This window comes from Platichthys flesus, chromosome 5 (assembly GCF_949316205.1).
Source record: "Platichthys flesus chromosome 5, fPlaFle2.1, whole genome shotgun sequence".
NCBI classification, from domain to species: Eukaryota; Metazoa; Chordata; class Actinopteri; order Pleuronectiformes; family Pleuronectidae; genus Platichthys; species Platichthys flesus.
This window is the reverse complement of record NC_084949.1, coordinates 5,404,342-5,410,451: the sequence shown is the minus strand read 5'-3', so window position 1 is coordinate 5,410,451 and position 6,110 is coordinate 5,404,342.

Here is a 6,110-nt window from a genome sequence, read left to right as displayed (position 1 = left end):
AGAACCCATTGAAGTTAAATAACAGTTAATAAGGACATTTGAGAAGTTTGGATTTTTTTAGCAAAGTTTTTTTTGTGGAATACGTGATGCGGCCCAGCCTCACCCAGATACTGACTCCAGTGGCCCCTAGGTATTTTGAGTTTGAGACCCCTGCTTTAGATACATTTATTTACAGGAAAATGTAAAATAAATATCATCCAAACATATTTGGATTATACCAATATGGGCGCTGACTAAATCATCTTAATTAACATTTTTATTGCACAAGGTTGCTTTTGTAACATTACAAAATCAACCACAAACTGGCTATTCTATTGTAGTCAAACATGAAACAAAGTGCAATAAACATTTTGTCTTGGAATGTCTCAGAATGTCATTCTTGAACGGTATTTGGCCTTTTGACGTTAAGTGTTGAGAGTGCGGAATCGAAACTTAGGTGGAGCCAAGGAGGACCTGTTCTTCCAGGCTTAAGTCATCAAAACGATCACTGAAGTTTCCAATCAGTTTTTGTATTAACTCAACATGAGAAGAAATATCGCTCACTCACCCTGAATTTGCTTCATTGCTGGAAAATGTGTAAAGTTCTCTTGGAGATCCACTTTGAAAATCTCCAACTTCCGCTGGAGAGACGGGACAGCTGCTACCCAATTACACACAGATTTGATTTTGCCCTGCAGTTTTAAGTTGAGGTCATTTAGTTGTGAGGTTATGTGAACTAAGAAGGTCATAAAAATGTTTTTCTCTCATCTTCCAAAAACTGAGCAATCTGTCTGGCCTTGTGATTCTTCTGTTGTTCCAGGAACATTTTGTTTCATGTCGAACAGCCCAAACCCGTGCTAGAACTCTGCCTTTGCTCATCCATCTAACATTGCAGTAGGTCACTTGAATTTACACCAACTTCCGCCAGGAATTCTAGATGGAGGCGATGTTTACGTGATGACGATGATCTGAGAAAGTTGATTTTTATCACAGTATTCCTAACCTCTGCATACTCTTCTGAAAGAGTAGAGCATAGAAGAGACTGATGGATAATGCAGTGATATGAGGAGAGGTCTGGATTATCCTCTCTCATTCGAATTTCTGCTCCTCTTCTTTACCCATCATAGAGGGAGGTCCATCGGTGGTGATTGACAAATCTTTCTGATACCTCTCTGTGTTAACATTTATTTTATAGCTAAGTATATGGCTTCAGCTCTGGTGTGTGTTGTAAGTGCCGTGATGCCTCAAATATCCTCACGGAAATCTTTCCTCTCTGCGTGGTCAAATCTGACATATACCAAAAGTTGAGCATTGTCACTAATATCAGTTGATTCGTTAACTGCTAAGGCTATGCACGTTGCAGTCATAAAAGCAGCAGTGGGCTGTGACTTAACATCCTCTCCTAATATTTCTATGCTTCTTGTGGCTGAGAGGGTGATTTGTTAAGTTTCTTCTGTCGGTTCACGTTTTTCTTTTCCATCCAGAAGTGCTTGGGACACAGCATTCATGCACTCTTTAACGATGCTCCCACCTGTAAAGGGATTTTTATGCATCCTAAAATCCACTGTATTCTCAGCAAACACTTGTATGTCTGCTGTTGTGGGGAGAGGGAATGAGACCCTGGACTGGATCATCCACTCTATGCAGCACCTACCCCCAGTGTTGTGAAAGTTCACACCTCTCATGAACTAACTCAAAGTTCAGTTCAATCAAGTAGACATGAATAGTTCACGTTTATGGTTCACCATTTAAATTCTGAACTAGTTCATAGTTCAGTTCATTTCATAGTTTTAAGGTGGAAAGTGAGAATGAAAGACTTAACTTGTATTTTAAAGAAAACTTTATCCATCACTACCCCTTGCTTTAAACTGTACCTCATATGTATCAATTACTAGAATAAAAAAAATTTTGAATTGTATTATCGCTAATTTTGCCTGTTTATTTATTCATACCCTGCAAACAAAACGCACAACAAATCAAAGTTTTGATACATTTATTTTGAAATGGTTGCACTTCCTGAAAAAAAACCGGAAAACATTGCTACTGGCAGGTGTGCCTCGCTGTTGGAATGAACGCGTTCATGCACAACACTGTCGACCACTGCAGTGAGAATTGCTGTGCGCCTTGAACTTTTTTTTTTACTCAGTAAAGGATGTAATTTCCAATGTAGCGAAGTACAATACTTCAGTCAATATCTACTTAAGTAAAACTAAAATTACCCATTTCAAAAACTACTCAAAAAATTACAAAGTACACAAAAAAACTACTCAATTATAGTAACGTGAGTAAATGTAATTCTTTACTTTACACCTCTGGGTATCAGAATGAAAGATTTGTCCATCACGACTGATGGAGCTCCCTCTATGATGGGTATTGAAAAAGGAGCAGAAATTCGAATGAGAGAGGATAATCCAGACCGCTCCTCATATCAATGCATTATCCACCAGTCTCTTCTGTGCTCTACTCTTTCAGAAGAGTATGCAGAGGTTATGAATACTGTGATAAAACTTATCAACTTTCTAAGGGCATCGTCATCACATAAACATCGCCTCCATCTAGATTTCCTAACTTTGTGATGTACTGAGAGGTACTGGATTCAAATGCTCGAATCGGAGACAGAGATGATAAAGAATCACTTTTAATGGAAGAGGATGGTACATGGAGTGGCAGTCCAGTAGCAACACAAATCCAATAAGAGTCGGGCAGTAGCAGAAGTTGAGGGAGACCAAGTCCAGGTTTGGCACACAGGTAAAGTGGCCCAATAATATGCAAACGATTCCGATGACTGTCAGGCAGTAGCAGGGGTCGGTGAAGATCCAGTCCAGGGTCGGTACAGGGGTAGACAATAGAACAGGCTGAGGCACAGACAGGGAAGAAGCAGAAGCGGAGTCGGTTACACAGTCCTGGGTCGGAATCACGCGAAGCTTACTAATCATTTGAATCGCTGGAATGCTTGAACACGGGGGAAACAAAGACGAACCACTATCCTATATTTGTGTGTTTGATTCCTAAATGTCTTTTCTATGCCTTTGATTCAGGTTTCCATTAATTTCCACACAATAATGAGACACGCCTTGACATATAATTTTTCAAACTTCATATGCACAGTAATAACGTCACTTTTGTAGCCAACATGGATAAAGATAAAGAAAAAATGTAAACCAAACCAACCTTAAAAAAAATATATATATTAATTTTGATTTGGAATATTGAATTTCATCAAGACAAAGGATTTACTCCCGAAAGGAGGAGTTGGTGTTTGCATGTTTCTCTCCCTTCTGGGAAGAAGTCCTGACCCTGAAGACTTGGGTGTCAGTCCTCAAATGACCGTGGTGTGTGACATTTCAGACCAGCTACTCAAGACCAGTGAGCAGGGACAGACGGATATCACTGGGACCCCTCCCAGTGATATCCGAAGAAACGCGAGTTGATTGAGATGAAAGGACTGGAGATGAGAATGAGGTCAAACTAGGACACGAATGGAAGGAAGAGTAGAATGATCATGAAGTCCTCTCATGGCCAACTCCTTTATAGGAGGGATGTTGGTTGAGCTCTGGTGACAGAGAAAATACAAATAATTGTGTGTAATAAAGCGCTGTTGGATGTTATTCAAACATGCACGGTAACGTAATATTTCTTGTCACATCTTTTTTTTTATAGTCAAGTAAGCAAAATTCAATTCAGCTAACTTCACACTGAGCATTTCAACATTCTTCATTACACGGTATGACATCAGACTGTCAGAATAATATTGAAATTAATACCTTCAAGCCTCTGCCCATGCACACAGGTATTAATAACCACTCGCTGATTAGACCTGGTCAGGATCTTGGATTGTGTATTAATATGCTTGAAGTGTCTTCACTTCCATACAATAGGTTGCTCAAAAATTAAGTTAAATTCTGCGGGTGCTTTAAACTTGAGGGCTAAATACATTAAGCTGACATTGGAATTTTCTAAAAACTTTTTTCACCATCCAGTCAAGTCCATCTTTCTTTTCATTTATTTATGAAGCTCTTTTAAACCTCACAACATTGACAGTGTCTAGGAAAAGAATATTCTAGTAAACTGTTGTGACATTTGTTTTTCAGGGAAACCTTATCCCAATTAGTTGGGGAGCAGCTATAATTAAAAGCACAGTATCCTTTGCTTTGAAAGAGGAGTTACTCCTCCTAATAAGAGGAGTTACTCCTCCTAATAAGAGGAGTTTGGTGTTTGCATCCACCTGTTATAAATAGCACCGGAGCGCAGTAAGAGCCTTGTGCATTCCCCTAACTGCTTTGCTTTTTGTTTTCTTAAGAGGTCACTTCTTCTGTTATTTAACACCAAAGCTTTCCAGATTATTAATGTACCATCAAAAATAAAATACAAAATGTCAATCATTTGTACCAGATTTCATGCATGGATCGTTACTTTGTCCTTTATTCTTTTGTCAGTGTCAGCTGTTTACTGTCAAGCTATAGTTTATTCATATACAATATTATGTAGACGGATATTATTGACTGATCTCAAAGTAGATTATGAGATGTAAAATATTTTGTGTTACAGTAAAAGCAAAAAGAGGGTGATTGTCAAAATCTACTACAAGAATTGTAAGATAATAAGTGTTCATTTTTATTAAACAATCTTATTTGAATCAACTGCATCATTGGTTTAACTTCGATCTGCTCCATTGTATAGTTGGAGTTGCCATAGGAGAAGGATTCAGTTGCAAGTCTAGGATTTTTCTAAATATGGGGCCATAAAGGGGCCACAATTTACACAGAGGGGCCAATTGCAGTATATGTCCAACGTCCATCACAATTCCCGATTCAGTAAGGTGAACATTTAGGTCAGTCCTTGTTTACTTTGACCTCTATAGCTTTGAGCAATATCACACATCATTGAATTTATTTTTGAAAATAGTGTCTTGGTTAAGCACATTGTGTTCTTCAACAGACTTCAGGGGCCAGTGCCCCCCTGGATCCGACCCTCATGTGATACAAGGAAATCTCTATAATCAACCTAGAATTAACTAACTAAACCAAAGCTAAGCTTTTGATTTCAATGTTGACATTGCCGGAATTTTTTGTAGCGAGAGTAAAAGGTGTAAGTCTGTTGAAATTATGCCTCTGGTCCTACTTCATTCGGCCTTAAAAACACAACCTTGTAGTGGTTTAATCCAGGAAAAACATACTTGACATAGAGCCAGGATAGTAGTTTCCCTGGTTTCCCATTCTATAAGTAGAGCTAGCCAGCTTCATGTTATCATGCAGCCATTACAGAAATATCATTCTCAGCCTCCCCAGAATGTTGAACTTACTGACCCTGCACTTTAACCTTATTCACTCTTTTCATATAACTTCAATATGCTGAAGATCAGAGCTACGACCCTGGTTCATAATCATGGTTGACTGCTCTGTGTGTTTAAACAAATAGACAAAGGCATCAATTGTTTAGCGCAAGACACCATTGCAGTTTTGCTTGTGGGCGACCTGTTGCCAGATTACACAGTCTCATAGGTGACATTAAAGCTGTGCCCTGGACCATGCAGCTTCACAGTGAGGAATTCACACCAGCCTCTGAAATGTGGTGTATGGACTATGCTCTGGTGTGCACCACAGTTTATATTTGTACATAGATTGCCACAGAGCTCAATTCTGAAAATAGTGCCTAAATTAAACACAGGACTTCAAAAAAATGTTACTCTCCTGGGGTTTGCAGTGAGTTAGCTCCCCCCCCCCCCCTCACGTGTCGTGTCAAACTCGCACTCCAGCTTGTCTGGGAAATATCAGAGCAGCTAAGCTGGGTGCTAATGTCAATATAAACCCACTAAATGGCTGGAGAACTAATAGTGTGCTGCATTTGTTCAATGTTACTGCCATGTCTCACAGCTCTTTCAGGCTGCAGCCTGTTCAGGTTTGAATCTTTTCCTGGTCAGTTTGTGTCTTTTAGGTTGACCAATGTCTCTACAGCTGCTTGCAGACATGCACTGAACTCTGTAAAAGCTCTTGACAGGGGGTGTATGCGAGTTTCTCTGGAGTTTCCCCGACCATCCCCCTTATTCAAACTAAAGAGAGAGAGCGCCTCCACAGAATTCACCCGATCCGATGGGTGTGTTCAAGACGTATCTGACGTCTTGTCACTAATTC